At 43.9% G+C, this 16,695-nt stretch overlaps 1 protein-coding gene across 3 annotated transcripts in view; it reads right to left on the bottom strand.

The window, feature by feature from the left end:
- KCNJ15 (potassium inwardly rectifying channel subfamily J member 15) overlaps nucleotides 1–16,695 on the bottom strand; it is a 97,630-nt gene that overhangs the window by 34,637 nt on the left and 46,298 nt on the right. Inside the window, exon 1 of one of the 3 annotated variants that reach the window (XM_056559660.1) lies at nucleotides 8,155–8,187. The exons of the other annotated variants lie outside the window; for them this stretch is intronic. The gene's annotated coding sequence lies outside the window, so the exon portion shown is untranslated. Of the gene's footprint in view, nucleotides 1–8,154; nucleotides 8,188–16,695 lie in introns of those variants that run through there. 3 annotated transcript variants of the gene reach the window in all.

The raw sequence follows: 16,695 nt of genomic DNA, 5'->3' as shown, positions 1-16,695 counted from the left end.
TCATATCACAACCTCATATCACAACCTCATATCTCGTCCTCATATCCCGACCTCATCTCCTCTCCTCTCTTCCCCATATCCCGTCTTCATATCTCATCCTCACATCCAGACCTCATATCCCATCCGCATATCACAACCTTATATCCTGTCCTCATTTCCTATCCTCACATACTGGACAAACAATTCTCTGCACCTGATGGACAGTCGGCAGGATGTTTAATAGTCCTGGGCAATCTCTGCAGCCTGAGAGTAACTTGATAAATGTATCAGAAGTCCTATAGACTTGTATGAGAAAAAATTAAGTAAAAGTAGGAGAAAAAATAGTTTGAATATTTAAAAAGAAAAATTATTTTGTAATTTATTCATACAATAAATACCATATAAAGCTTAAAAACACATTCGCTGTTTAGTAAAAAAAAAAAAAAAAACTAATAATAATTATATAAAGTTACAGCATTATTATCAAAAAATGACTTTAATCTAAAAATTAAAAAGAAAGTTTCTTCTATGTAGGGTTTGTGGTATTGGTTTTACCTTTAATTTAATTTGAGAATGCGAGCAAGGGGAAGGGGTTAAAATGCAAACCTATGGCTAATACCATCATATAGGGATGCTATAGGATTCTACATTCCTATCTGAGATAAAGATATGTGATTTTTGCTCTTTTTTTTTGTTACTTCTTTATGTGACTCGTGACCCAGAATAAGGGGGCAGCATCTTTAAATAATTCACCATTACGGAGCCTCCCATCAGAACATGGAGCCGAGCCTCATACTCCTGCACAATGGAGGTGGAAAAGGCTATTAAGTTGGCTTCTCGGGGGAAATCTATAGACCTGGAAGGATTTTTGTGTGAATTTTCTTAAGATCTTAAAAGTGGAGTCAGCGATGTTCCTATGTTCTAACCTGTGTAACCGTTTCTTTGGTGTCTTCTTTGTCTCTACCTTTAACTGGATGGGGATTGATCTATGGCAGACGATCCAACCTGTCACCTGTAAGATGCTTTTCATGGACACCTTAGTAGTATGGAAAGCCGTACGCAGGCAATGGGAGCTGTCAGTTAAAATACCGCCAGTGACAGAATACGTAAACCTATTACATCTTATATGTCAAAGAATGGAACTTTAATGGGGACGAATGCAACGACACAGCTAAGATAAAACTGTTGCCGAAATACAGAGTTCTTTAAGGGTCTCCTACACATTGGCCCTCATTTACTTAGAAAATCGGGTTGTAAGTCTATCTTGCTTTCTTACCCGACTGCTTTTTCCCCCTGGTATTCATTATTATGTCGCATCCTGTTTGTCGCACGTGGGTTTTGTAGGTTTTGGTTTCCAACTCCTCTGAGTTGTCGGGAAAAAATCCACAACAATTCAACAAATTTGGGTTGGAAACCTTTATAAATACGTGGGAAGAATCAGAAATGTCGGGTTATGCCCCTTTTTCGGGTTTGGGAGAATCCACATCGGGTCCGTCGGGAAAAAATGTCTCATCCTGTCGCAGACAAAGATGCGCCAAAAAAACCTGACAAAACAAGTTGGGTTTAGAATAGTAAATGAGGGCCATTATTGTGACATAGTGACAGAAATGTAATTAGAGATCACTATATATTCCCAAGGCACCTGTCGTTGGTGGACACTAGGTTTCAGAAAGTGCATATCCCAGAATGTGGGTGAGAAATGAGGAATCCAGGAAATTGGTAAAATCCCTGGCGAGACTTAGCTTTCTAGGGATTTTTGTAAGTCCTGTTATCAGGCGTGGATATTTATGGGCTGAAGGGCAGGATTGGTAGTGGGGCCTTTTATCCCCTGGGCCACTTCAGAATTGTAGGCTTCTCCTACTAAGCACAGGTGCAGAGGCCGATTAGTACCAGACTTACAAAAGAGGTAACTACGTCTGCACTCGGAGGCTGTGAGGAACTTCTACTGAGAGTTCGGGTCCTGAGGTGCCTCAGTAGGAGACATTTACCTTATCTGGCTTTAGACATTTTATCCCCTATCCAAAGGAAAGGGGATGAGATGTCAGATCGTGGGGGGCCTGCCGCTGGAACGTGAGGGGGCGTGACTTGACATCACGAGGGGGTTGTGGCGTTACGTCATGTCTCCAGTCCCGAAAAGTTCCGGTTTCCGATCCTGGTGACGCAGCTCTTCACATAATGCGGGTTCTGCAGGGAGATCGTGGGGGTTCCCAGCGGCGGGACCCCCACGATCAGACATCGCATCCCCTATCCTTTGGATAGGGGATAAAATGTCTAAAGCTGGAATACCCCTTTAAGTGAGTTAGGATTTTTGACAACTGTTGTATTGGGTGGCTGGTAGTAAGCCATAAATCCAGTGTATTTCGTTTGTAAAGGCTTTATTAGTATTAATCACAGAAAAGAGTAGTAGTAGCGGAGCAACTCACCCGGTATGATGGAGGTGATTCGCACCTTTTGGTGCTTCGTCAGGCCCCAGCTGGTCGCTGGGGCCTGACGAAGCACCAAAAGGTGCGATACGGCTGTGGCCCGACGCCTCACTTCCCCCCCGTAACATCTTCAGCCTCCCGCTGCACCCTCGCCTGACCGCGATGTTCCTCGTTTGAATCACCTCCATCATACCGGGTGAGTTGCTCCGCTACTACTACTCTTTTCTGTGATTATTACTTTTACCTGTGTCATTGGCGTAGAGCACCACCCATAGGAGAGAACATACCTGCTATATTAAACCACGTTGTACTAGGATTTTTCATTTAGAGATATATAGGGCTGTGCCGGAGCGGTTTTCTCTTCTGGGTCCACACGCTGTATTAGTATTGTTTCTGAAAAATAAATGCTACTTCTGTGTCCCTGTCTCTGACTGCTATTTAGTCGCTACATGACTGGTCCTACAGAGCTGAATCTCCCACACAATATACAATTGGTTTCTTATTTCCATCGCTTGGAGATAAATAACTCAAGGGCTCTATCTTCATCACTTCTGATAAGCCTTGTTTACAGGTCTAAGTTGTTTGCAATGACCAGCAGGTATGGATCCACTGTGCCACCTAGCCACTTTGGCGTTGTGCCACTCCTGAGAGCTGTTGTCTAAGTAGTCCCATAGTTTTTATTCTTTAAAAGGGGTTCCCCGGTGCTTAGACATCTTATCCCCTATCCAAAAGGATAGGGGATAAGATGCCTGATCGCTGGAGTCCCGCCGCTGGGGACCCCTGGGATCTTGCACGCGGCACCCCGTTTGTAATCAGTCCCCGGAGCATGTCCGCTCCAGGTCCACGACCACAAGGCCGGCGGCGTGTGACGTCACGCTCCGCCCCTCAATGCAAGCCCACGGGAGGGGGCGTGACAGCTATCACGCCCCCTCCCGTAGGCTTGCATTGAAGGGCGGAGCGTGACGTCACACGCCGCCGGCCTTGTGGTCATCCATAATCAGACCCGGAGTGAACACGCTCCGGGGACTGATTACAAATGGGGTGCCGCGTGCAAGATCCCCGGGGTCCCCAGCGGCGGGACTCCCGCGATCAGGCATCTTATCCCCTATCCTTTGTCTAAGCACCGGAGAACCCCTTTAACCGCTCTACATGGACCTGGACTTCACTGCACAGGGCCACCAAGTTGCTACGTCTAGGATTGGTCCTGGTTAGAGATGAGTGAACTTACAGTAAATTCGATTAGTCACGAACTTCTCGGCTCGGCAGTTGATGACTTTTCCTGCGTAAATTAGTTCAGCCTTCAGGTGCTCCGGTGGACTGGAAAAGGTGGATACAGTCCTAGGAAAGAGTCTCCCAGGACTGTATCCACCTTTTCCAGCCCATCGGAGCACCGGAAAGCTGAACTAATTTATGCAGGATAAGACATCAACTGCCGAGCCGACAAGTTCGTGACGAATCGAATTTACTGTAAGTTTGCTCATCTCTAGTCCTGGTAAAGGTTGCAGCTGGTCTTGTGGACCAAGAGACACCAAAGACCTTAGCAGTAGGAATCCGAGTACAGGGTAAGGTCTAGACTGGCAGAATACGTTTGTAGTCCACGGTCAGGCAACACGTCAGGACTAGAAGTCAAACACAAGTAAATAGCAAGATACAGAACCGCAGGCAGAGGCGAGAAACCAGCTGAAGTCATATACAATGATCCCTCAATTTACAATGGCCTCAGGTTACACAATTTCCAACATACAATTGTCTTTTCTGTACCATTGTAGCTTAAAACCATATTCCACATACAATGCAACAAAGTCTGGATCTGTGACTCGTGTGAATCGTTGGAACATCTGACCAATCACAGGGGCTTTTATTGGTAAAATTCCTGAATTTTTGCTGTCTAGTAGCGCCTCCCTACAGTATAGACAGGTACTGCACTGCTCTTTATCTGTGCCGGGACTTGATGCTCCTTAGGACACCTTGTGAGGGCAGCTCCATGTTGTATCTCTGCTGTACTGTGCACAGGACAGGACCCTGAAGAAGAACCTGCCCTCTATATAAAGCTTCTAGTAGCTATTTCTAACCTGTATATGTAGGGATTTGCTTTTGTTTTAGTTATCTTGTAATTTTTCTCTAATTTTCATTTTTTTCTTATTTTGGATGACATTTTGGACACTTTGGAAGCAATTACCAGGTTTCAACTTACAATGGTCATCTTGGAACCTATTAATATTGTAACTTAAAAAGGGGTACTCCGGTGGAAAACAATTTCTTTCATATTAACTGATGCCAGAAAGTTAAACAGATTTGTAAATTACTTCTATTAAAAAATCTTAATCCTTCCAGTACTTATCACCTGTTGTATTCTCCAGAGGAAGTTGAATTCTTCTTTTCTGTCTGACCACAGTGCTCTCTGCTGACACCTCTGTCCACGTCAGGAACTGTCCAGAACAAGAGAGGTTTGCTATGGGGATTTGCTCCTACTCTGGACAGTTCCTGACATGGACAGAGGTGTCAGCAGAGAGCACTGTGGTCAGACTGGAATGAACAACTCAACTTCCTCTAGAGCATACAGCAGCTGATAAGTACTGGAAGGATTAGGATTTTTTTAATAGAAGTAATTTACAAATCTGTTTAACTTTCTAGAAACAGTTGATTTAAAGAAATTTGTTTTCCACTGGAGTACCCCTTTAAAAGGGGTACTCCGGTGGCAAACTTATCATTATTATTATTATTTTTTAATCAACTGGTGCCAGAAAGTTTAACAGATTTGTAAATTACTTCTATTAAAAAATCTTAATCCTTCCAGTACTTATTAGCTGCTGAATACTACAGAGGAAATTATTTTCTTTTTGAAACACAGTGCTCTCTGCTGACATCCCGAGCACAGTGCTCTCTGCTGACATCTCTGTCCATTTTAAGAACTGTCCAGAGCAGCATATGTTTTCTATGGGGATTTTCTCCTAATCTGGACAGTTCTTAAAATGGACAGAGGTGTCAGCAGAGAGCACTGTGGTCATGATTTCAGCAGAGAGCACTGTGTTCCAAAAAGAAAATAATTTCCTCTGTAGTATTCAGCAGTTAATAAGTACTGGAAGGATTAAGATTATTTCTAGAAGTAATTTACAAATCTGTTTATCTTTCTGGCACCAGTTGATTTAAAAAACATAAATAAATAAAAAAGTTTTCCACCGGAGTACCCCTTTAAGGGATAACTGCAGAGTAATGGAATTAAATACAAACAGACACCTTCACAAGACACTAGTAGCTAGAACTTTATTATGAAGATAGATTGGTATTGGATTAGCTGTCTGATTTGGGTTTGCACGTTGGTCCTTAAAAGGCAGGAAGGGAGTGTGCGCTCACCCTATGGGCAGTGCTAGCAGCAGTAGTAGTTACATGGCAGGGGGAGGGAGCATGGACCAGGCAATACCGAACAAATGTAACCTGGCAGTAGGGTCGCCATCTTTCTTGCAAAAAAATACTGGCCATGCTTATTTGCATAATTAATTATATATGCGTGACATCACAGGATACACATACGCGGGGGCAATTTTGTCCTATTTTGACCCCTATAACTTTTTCATTTCTCCCTATACGGGGCCTGTATGGGGGGGATAATTTTTTTGTGTGCCGATCTGCAGTTTTGAACAGGACCATTTTTGTTTTAATGTGACTTTTTGATCACTTTTTTTTTTTTTTAAATTAAGTTACTGACTACAACTCCCAGCATGCCCTGATACAGCCTGTGGTTCAGCAGCTGTCCCAAACAAAAACTACAACTCCCAGCATGTTGGACTATATTGTAGTATATAGTGTAGTTCAATGTTTCCCAACCAGGGGTGGTTCCAGCTGTTGCAAAACTATAACTCCCAGCATGTTTTACTATATAATAGTATATAGTATAGGTCAGTGTTTCCCAACCAGAAGTGCCTCCAGCTGTTGCAAAACTACAACTCCCAACATGTTGGACTATATAATAGTATAGGTCAGTGTTTCCCAACAAGGGGTGCCTCCAGCTGTTGCAAAACTACAACTCCCAGCATGTTGGACTATATAATAGTATATAGTGTAGGTCAGTGTTTCCCAACCAGAAGTGCCTCCAGCTGTTGCAAAACTACAACTCCCAACATGTTGGACTATATAGTAGTATATAGTATAGGTCAGTGTTTCCCAACAAGGGGTGCCTCCAGCTGTTGCAAAACTACAACTCCCAGCATGTTGGACTATATAATAGTATATAGTGTAGGTCAGTGTTTCCCAACCAGAAGTGCCTCCAGCTGTTGCAAAACTACAACTCCCAGCATGTTGGACTATATAATAGTATATAGTGTAGGTCAGTGTTTCCCAACCAGAAGTGCCTCCAGCTGTTTCAAAACTACAACTCCCAACATGTTGGACTATATAATAGTATATAGTGTAGGTCAGTGTTTCCCAACAAGGGATGCCTCCAGCGGTTGCAAAACTACAACTCCCAACATGTTGGACTATATAGTAGTATATAGTACAGGTCAGTGTTTCCCAACCAGGGGTGACCCCAGCTGTTGCAAAACTACAACTCCCAGCATGCCCGGACAGCCGTTGGCTGTCCGGGCATGCTGGGAGTTGTAGTTTTGCAACAGCTGGAGGCACTCTGGTTAGGAAACACTGCTGTAAGAGGCTTTCCGGGCATGCTGGGAGTCTTAATTTTGCAACAGCTGGAGGCACTCTGGTTGGGAAACACTGGTATACTATATGGTGCAACATTCCAGGAGTTGGAGGATTGGTTGGCCAAAATACCGGCTGTGCCAGTAAAATACCGGCCAGGTGGCAACCCTGCCTGGCAGTAATGCTGGTGGGAGCCGACCATCAATACATAGGGGGAGATTCATCAAAACCCATCCAGAGGAAAAGTTGCCCAGTTGCCCATAGCAACCAATCAGATCGCTTCTTTCATTTTTCAGAGGCCTTTTAAAAATGAAAGAAGCGATCTGATTGGTTGCTATGGGCAACTCAGCAACTTTTCCTCACGACAGGTTTTGATAAATCTCCCTTTTACTTCATCAGTTTTTATATTTAATCTGATAGTATCTAAACCCATAGAGATCTGGTATCATATACTGTATTTATACTGTATGGGGGAGATTTCTCAAAACCTGTCCAGAGGAAAAGTTGCCCAGTTGCCCATAGCAACCAATCAGATCACTGCTTTCATTTTTAACAAGACCTCTGCAAAATGAAAGAAGCGATCTGATTGGTTACTATGGGCAACTGGGCAACTTTTCCTCTGGACAGGTTTTGATAAATCTCCCCCTATATGTAGAGTTTACACCCCAGGATGAAAGATTGAAATCCGAAATGATGCTTCTCCCATGTTACTCTATACAACTGTGGGAGCCTGGGGATGTAGGATATATGGGGTGTAGCTGTGCAGTAACTAAAGGGTGCTTGTTTAACCCTTATCACTCGTGACGCCAGGGTGAGGGCTCCTCTGTATATGCTTGTCCTATCGCCACCCGTCCCAAGAACGATAGGGAGGTATACCAAATGATTGTCCACAACCGGAGGTTTTCAGAAAACTGTCGGAATCTTTACTGCAGCTTTTGTGCTACATTAAACAGGAAACAGTCCATATAACAAAGTCTATTTGGAGTTTGACAATTGGTTGGGACCTCGTGAGTTTAGAGCTTAGAAAAGGAATAAATGCTGTTCAGCTGGATGTAAGGGATTGAGTTTAGGTCCAGCCGTCACACTAGCTTTAGCGGGGATTGATATCGTAACTCACGATTAGATTCAGGCTGAGGCTGGCAGGCTTCAGGCCTAGGCTTGGCTTGTCTTTGTAAGTTGCACGGATCACTTCTCTCTCACTCGACTAGTCCGGAACCCAAGAGAGCGAGGATTGGTTGCAGCTCCCTTATATGGGCAGGGGCTGGCCTTAAAGGGGTACTCCGGTGAAAACCTTTTTTCTTTTAAATCAACTGGTGCCAGAAAGTTAAACATATTTGCAAATTACTTCTATTAAAAAATCTTAATCCTTCCAGTACTTATTAGCTGCTGAATGCTACAGAGGAAATTCCTTCCTTTTTGGAACACTGATGACATCACGAGCACAGTGCTCTCTGCTGACATCTCTGTCCATTTTAGCAACCGTGCATAGCAGATGTATGCTAAGGGCAGCATGGTGGCTCAGTGGTTAGAACTGCTGCCTTGCAGTGCTGGGGCCTTGGGTTCAAATCCCACTAAGGACAACAATAAATAAAGAGTTGTTATTATTTTTATGACGTCAGCAAAGAGCACTGTGCTCGTGATGTCATCAGAGAGAATTCCAAAAAGAAAAGAATTTCCTCTGTGGTATTCAGCAGCTAATAAGTACAGGAAGGATTAAGATTTTTTAAATAGAAGTAATTTACAAATCTGTTTAACTTTCTGGCACCAGTTGATTTAAAAGGAAAAAGGTTTTCACCGGAGTACCCCTTTAAGCTCACTGGTCCATATCATCTGTCATTCACTTTACAAAGGATTATGGTCTAACCATGTGACCACGCACGAGACCTCCAAAGGTCCTTAAACACACCTTACTAGAATTAACATGAGTCATGTGACCTAAGGTCCTGCGACACTAACTAATTAAACATACAATTACTTATACATATAAACATCACAGAATTGCATAAGAAAGAGGCGACTAGGGGTTATCCTACTAAGAGGATGCTACTGGAACGAAGTAACTCTGACTTTGGGGACCACCACACAAGGTACGGAATGCAATACGGTACTGGGACACCACACAACGTGATGCAGGGTTAGGCACAGTAAATGGTTATTGGGGAGGAGGAATCATTCTTTCCATTTTGGATAATATGAACTAAAGTTTGAAAGGGTCTATGGCTGTGTCTTTCCTTTTTTTAACAAAAATAAAATAATAAATAAAGACTATCTTGGCCTATTTTGAAAAGTCCAGGATGGGATAGTAAAACCCTAGACCACAAGGGGGGGGGGGGGGGGGGGGGTGAGATAGGGACAAAACCAAAAATGTCTATGTCTATGTTCTATTTGACGTACATGTTTGTACAATTTTCTTTACTTTTCATGTTAAAGGGGTACTCCACTGGAAAACATTTTCTTTTAAATCAGCTGGTGCCAGGAAGTTAAACAGATTTGTAAATTACTTCTATTCAAAAACCTTAATCCTTCCAGTACTTATCTGCTGCTGTTATCATCCACATGAAGTTTTCTTCTTTTTGAATTTCCTTTCTGCCTGACCACAGTGCTCTCTGCTGACACCTCTGTCCATTTTAGGAGCTGTCCAGAACAAGGGCAAATCCCCATAGAAAACCTCTCCTTCTGGTGAGTTCCTAAATGGACAGAGGTGTCAGCAGAGAGCACTGTGGTCAGACAAAGGAAATTCAAAAAGAAAAGCACTTCCTGTTGATCATAACAGCAGTTAATAAGTACTGGAAGGATTAAGATGTTTTAATAGAAGTCATTTACAAATCTGTTTAACTTTCTCGCACCAGTTGATTTAAAAGAAAATGTTTTCCAACAGAGTACCCCTTTAATTACTTTTGTTTTTTTATGATACCTAAAATGTGAATAAAAAAAAATAAAAAATAAAAAGATAGTTAAAGGTAGATAGTTAAAATCTTAATCCTTCCAGTACTTATCAGCTGCTGTATGCTCCAGAGGAAGTGGAGTAGTTCTTTTCAGTCTGACCACAGTCCATGTTAGGAATTGTCCAGAGCAGGAGAGGTTTGCTATGGGGATTTGCTTCTGCTCTGGACAGTTCCTGACTCAGACAGAGGTGTCAGCAGAGAGCACTGTGGTCAGACAGAAAAGAACTACTCCACTTCCTCTGGAGCATACAGCAGCTGATAAGTACTGGAAGGATTAAGATTTTTAATTAGAAGTAATTTACAAATCTGTTTAACTTTCTGGAACCAGTTGATTTGAGACAATAGGTTTCCGTCGGAGAATCCCTTTAACGGCACTCTATTATGCAATTTATTGAGCAAACCGGTGTGGACCGGTACAGGCGTATCTCTTGTAAGAGTAAACCAGACCATTTTGGATGTGAGTAGTCCAGGAGAATGAGGTTGAACCACTCCTCACTAGCACCTTGTTCCAGAACGGAAGCTTGAGAAGATATCGTTCTGTCATCAAATCTGACATGATGGAAAGTGTGGGAGGGCGGAGGCCTTGGGCTCTGTACATACCTGTGTCATCAAATGTAAAGGTTTAAATTTATCATTGTTGTTACGACAGATACCTGATTCTTACCCTGTCGGTTCATGATAAGGTCCTTCGGGGACTGGGTCCTTTTGACGAAACGGCGAATTGATCCTCTGACACCAATGTGAACAAAGTCTAATAAAAAGGCAAATGGAGCCCACTTTAATGTAGGGAAGGGTGCTGGCTCACACCAATGTTTTGTTTCAGTGTCACATTTGCCCGTCATTATACCAGAAGACCAATGCCAAAATTCTAACATAATAATGGGATAAAGAAATCCAGCAGACGACGATCCCATTTCAAGGTACAGTAGATTTACCACCAGTGTAATGTCCCAGTACAGGACATGATCCTGCACTACACTTAGGCCCTGTAAGGTTGAGTCCCTCAGTGACCTGGGGGCTCTTCTGTAGGGACTCCCCTGCTGTTAGTACAATTTTATTTATTGTAATAGGTATATAGTCAGTATGCTAATGTATAGACAGTATAAAGGACCTTTGGAGGACTAATGTAATTGTCTAAAGGACCTTTGAGATGTCACATGTTATGTTATCACATGTTACCCAGAGGGCACCAGCTTAACACATGACCCGCAGCTTGACCAATGGGCTTTGGCTCAGCCCCCCTCTGTATAAGGGGGCAACCATTACAATTCTCGCTCTTTTCTCTTTGCTTTCTACTGGGGTACAGTCAGGACCAGATGTCTCAGTGCTAGTGTCCAGCTACCTGGAAGGCCTCCTCAAATCTACCATCCCTTCCTGTAAGGCTGGGTTCACACTGTGGAATTTCTGGGCAGAATTTCTGCCGGAGATCAAGCCAGCGGCGCTAGGACCATGCAGACTGCATTGCCGTCCCCATAGAGGTCAATGCATTTCTGAGCAGATCTCCCTAAAGATCTACCCAGAAATGCATTGCCGTCTATGGGGACGGCAATGCAGTCCGTGCGGTCCTAGTGCCGTTGGCTAAATCTCCGGCAGAAATTCTGCCCAGAGATTCCGTAGTGTGAACCTAGCTTAAGTCAAGTCTACGTCTAATGTCACTATCTACAGTCCAGTCAAGCCTAAAGTCAATGAGTCCATTACAAGTATAATTGGTCCCAGCAAGCTGCGAGGTCCTTCTGTGTTCCGGGCCACCTCTCTGGGATTCTGGCCATGCTGTAGAGACTATAACACCTATCTGACCTCAGTAAAGCCTCCGTTAAACCATAACCTGGTTGTGGACTCTCATTTCACTACCTAGCCATTGGGATAGTGGAGATATCATTTGGGTGGTTCCTGATACAACACTCTGGCGTCACGAACATTAGGGGTTAATACCATCTGCCCCATCCACCTACACCGCTACACCCCATGGTCCCGCCATTCATTGCGGCTGACCACACTAGGGTCTATGTGTATTTGTTCTGTATAGGTGGAAGGTAGACCCTCCGAATGTTGTCCTATGGTGGGCCCAAAGAAGTTCCTGCATCTGTGTAGTCTCCAGAAAGCCGCATGTTATCCAGTACTGGCTCTTTCTGTTGTTTACAAATGGATGCCAATGAAATAGTCCATAGACATGGCACTCGGGGTGTATTTACACGGCGGAATTTGCGCTTGTGGAATTGCGCCTGAAATGAAAGCCCATAGACTTCTATGGGATTCCGCACTCCCATTCACATTTCTGAAATTCCGCTTGCGGAATTTCAGAAGTGTGAACGGGAGTGCGGAATCCCATAGGAGTCTATGGGCTTTCATTTGAGGCGGAAATCCACACTCACACCCATATGTAAGGTGCTGGCTGCAATAACAGACACTGCCAATTGACCTTTCTTATGTGATTTCACCCAAACTTAAAAAAAAAAAAAAATGTATTCCCTAAAAAACTCTTAAAGGGGCACTCCACTGGAATTATTTTTTTTTTTTTTAGAAAACCTATCCTACTCTGGACAGTTCCTAAAATGGACAGAGGTGTCAGCAGAGAGCACTGTGGTCAGACAGAAAGGAAATTCAAAGAGAAAAGAACTTTCTGTGGAACATACAGCAGCTGATAAGTACTGGAAGGATTCCGTTTTTTTAATAGACGTTATTTACAAATCTGTTTAACTTTCTGGAACCAGTTGATTTATAATAAATACTTTTCCACCGGAGTACCCCTTTATTGACATGTTCAGTATTCTGCGCAGATTTGATGCGCAGGATTTTATGCTGCAGATTCTAATGCAAACTAAATGACTGACTACAGCTTCAAATCCTGCGCATCAAATCTGCGCAGAATACTGTACGTGTGAATAGACCCTTAATGCATCAGACACTAGTTTGGTCACCAAGATTAAATAGCTTTATACAGGGTTCTCCTAAACTTTATTTTTAGAATTTATAGACCAGAAATTCTAGAAATGATTGACTGTACATACCTTCTACCGATCCTCAGATACACTCATTCACGTCTAAAGTGAGGGGGTACATACTGTAGAGGTAGAAATGGAGGGGCCCAGGTTGTCTGCATCGCTTGGGGATGAGAACCAGTGCAGGGATCCCATCTTCAGCATTACAAACCAAGGGGGCAGGAATTTATCCTAAGTTCAAAGAATGGAGATGGGGCAAATAAGCATCATGTCCCAAGAAGACAGAGGTGTGGTAGCAGAAGAGGGACCTATTTTAACCTTCAAAGTGTTAGTCCTCCTTCGCTCGGGCAGCAGGATACATATAAATTTCCCGGGTAATCTAGACTCCTAGACTCACAAAATCAGGCTGTGAGTCGGACTTAAAGGGGTACTCCAGCGCTAAGACATCTTCGCCCCTATCCAAAGGATAGGGGATAAGATGCCTGATCGCGGGGGTCCCGCCGCTGGGAACCCCCGTGATCTTCCACGCCGCACCCCGTTAGAATCAGTCCCAGGAGCGTGTTCGCTCCGGGTCTGATTACTGGCGATCACGGGGACAGAGCATTGTGATGTCACGCCCCCTCCCATAGGCTTGCATTGAGGGGGCGGAGCGTGATGTCACAATGCTCCGTCCTCGTGATCACCAGTAATCAGACCCGGAGCGAACGTGCTCCGGGGACTGATTCTAACGGGGTGCCGCGTGCACGATCACTGGGGTCCCCAGTACGGGACCTAACACTAACCTACCTGTGCATGATATGCAAAACCAGGGGCCAGTGGGCAATTACAGCAGTATTAAAGGGGTACTCCGGCGCTAAGACATCTTATCCCCTATCCAAAGGATAGGGGATAATATGCCTGATCGCGGGGGTCCCGCCGCTGGGGACCCCAGTGATCGTGCATGCGGCACCCCGTTAGAATCAGTCCCCGGAGCACGTTCGCTCCGGGTCTGATTACTGGCGATCACGAGGACGGAGCATTGTGACATCACGCTCCGCCCCCTCAATGCAAGCCTATGGGAGGGGGCGTGACATCACAATGCTCTGTCCCCGTGATCGCCAGTAATCAGACCCGGAGCGAACACGCTCCTGGGACTGATTCTAACGGGGTGCGGCGTGGAAGATCACGGGGGTTCCCAGCGGCGGGACCCCCGCGATCAGGCATATTATCCCCTATCCTTTGGATAGGGGATAAGATGTCTTAGCGCCAGAGTACCCCTTTAATACTGCTGTAATTGCCCACTGGCCCCTGGTTTTGCATATCATGCACAGGTAGGTTAGTGTTAGGTCCCGTACCACTTGAGAAACCTTGGTGTTGGTGTGCGGGCTCAGGTATGTCCTTCATCTAAGGATATACTGGCGAATGTCTCAATTTTAATTACAGTGTTGAGGGATTAGCCAATGTCATGGTTACATCCACCACAGTAGTGCACCTAAATTCCATATAAACTCAATCAGACAGATTCCCGCGAGTCCGATGCCATAGGTGCCATAGACTCCCATAGATTCATTCTAGGGACTACAAGATATTTTAAATGTATTTTGCCGCCCCAGTGAAGGAGGACTAATGTTTTTGTGGTGCGGGGTGTGATGCAGGGCAGATGGAATTACCCTAGGGGCAGATGGCATTAACCCCTTGCATTCATTTCGCCAGGGCGTGGTTTATCCTCAACACCACCTGAAGGTATACCGCTGGATCCTGGGCTAGGCACGAGGGCAATAATGACTCCGACGCCAAGTTACGGACAATGGTAGATTTACTGAGGTTAGACAGATGGTAAAGTCTATACAGTTCAGCCAGGGCCCAAGGTGACCAGTGACTCAGAGACCTTAAGGGCTTGCTGGGACTTGTAGTAGGACAGGACAAGTTAATGCAGACCGCGTTGACTTGACAAATGATGACTGTGACTGACTTGACTGATAACAATACTGAGACTGTGGTTACTTGTAGTTGCTTTTGTCTGCAGACTGGACTCTTCCTATGACTCTGGACTCTCTCTAGGACTTGACTGGACCTCAGCAAAGACTTGTAGAAGCTCCACCCAGGGCTTATATAGTGGAGACTAGCAGGGAGCCCATAGGTCACCCCTGGGATCACCTGGTCACTGGTACCTCCTGGGTAACAATCACATGACAAGTCACATGGTAAACAGCCTTAAAGTGACAACACTTTCTGAACACATTACATGGTATAATACATTCGAAACATATTTACATGGGGGGGACAAATGCACCTCCCTCTACTGGGCGACCACATTGTAATATGGGCCCCTGACTTCTATGCCTAAAGCTACAGCCTGAATATTGCAGCTTTCCCATTTCCAGGAGGCATCGCATTGTGATAGTCCAAACAACAACAACTACATAGTGAGAGCTAAAACTGACAACAGGAGGGAGATAAACCGCTGTCTGTTTCCAAGGGCAACCAGAGGAATTGTCAAATCAACTTTGCATAGCAACATAAAATAACTAAAAGGGGGTTGTCCAGTGAAAGAAACAACCTGTGTAAGTATTAAAGCAACTTACTAATATAATGTTACTTGGCATGATGTAGAAATCTTCCTTTGGCTGTCTCTCCCTTGTAAGCGGTCACGTCACAGGCTTTCAAAGCAGTCTGCTCCATCCCTCCTCCCCTTCCTCTCCTGTCAGCATGGAACAAGACTATTATTACTTTTCATTAGATTTATGACTTATTAGATATGGCAGCAGGGAGCCCCTTCTGATGGCGACTACTGTGACTAAGAACCACTCCATGCTGCCTTATCTAAGGAGTCATAATTCTAATGAGCAGTAATATCAACTCCCCCCCCCCCCCCTCCCTCACATCACTGGTCTTGTTTAGTTCCAACAGTAGGAAAGGAGGGACGAAGCAGACAGCTTTAAAAGGATGTGATGTGACGTCACAGCTTACAAGATAGAGCAGGCAGACTGACTGATCTCTGCACTATGGCTAATAACTTTATATTAGTGAGTTGCTTTATTGTATTAATTGAAAAGATACACAGGTTGTTTCTTTGGCCGGACAACCCCTTGTACCCTAAAGGGGTACTCCCGTGGAAAACTTTTAATTTTTAAATCAACTGGTGCCAGAAAGTTAAACAGATTTGTAAATGATAATGGATTTACTATATTAGTATATAACAAGCGCTACAAAACAGGAAAAATATGGATATTGTAGCTGCATTACTGAAGTATGGGCTCCCGTTACTCATACAATATTGTATCCGAGATTTGTAAATTACTTCTATTTAAAAATGTTAATCCTTCCAGTACTTTTTAGGGGCTGTATACTACAGAGAAAATGCTTATCTTTTTACATTTCTCTTATGTCACGATCACAGTGCTCTCTGCTGACCTCTGCTGTCCATTTTAGGGACTGTCCAGAGCAGCATATGTTTGTCATGAGGATTTTCTCCTGCTCTGGACAGTTCTTAAAATGGACAGCAGAGGTCAGCAGAGAGCACTGTAGTCATGACATCCGAGAAATCTAAAAAGAAAAGCATTTTCTCAGTAGCATACAGCTCCTAAAAATTACTGGAAGGATTAAGATTTTTTAATAGAAGTAATTTACAAATTTGTTTAAACTTTCCGGAACCAGTTGATTTAAATAAAAAAAAAAAAGTTTTCCACGGGAGTACTCCTTTAATATCCGTACCAAAATGTTAAAGCGAAGCATTTGTGAAGTCACTCAACACTTTTCTATAGATTTAAAGTGTAGAAAATTGTTGGGTATGGA

The sequence above is a fragment of the Hyla sarda genome, chromosome 2 (assembly GCF_029499605.1).
Source record: "Hyla sarda isolate aHylSar1 chromosome 2, aHylSar1.hap1, whole genome shotgun sequence".
Taxonomy (NCBI): domain Eukaryota; kingdom Metazoa; phylum Chordata; class Amphibia; order Anura; family Hylidae; genus Hyla; species Hyla sarda.
This window is presented reverse-complemented; position numbering and strand designations above follow the sequence as displayed.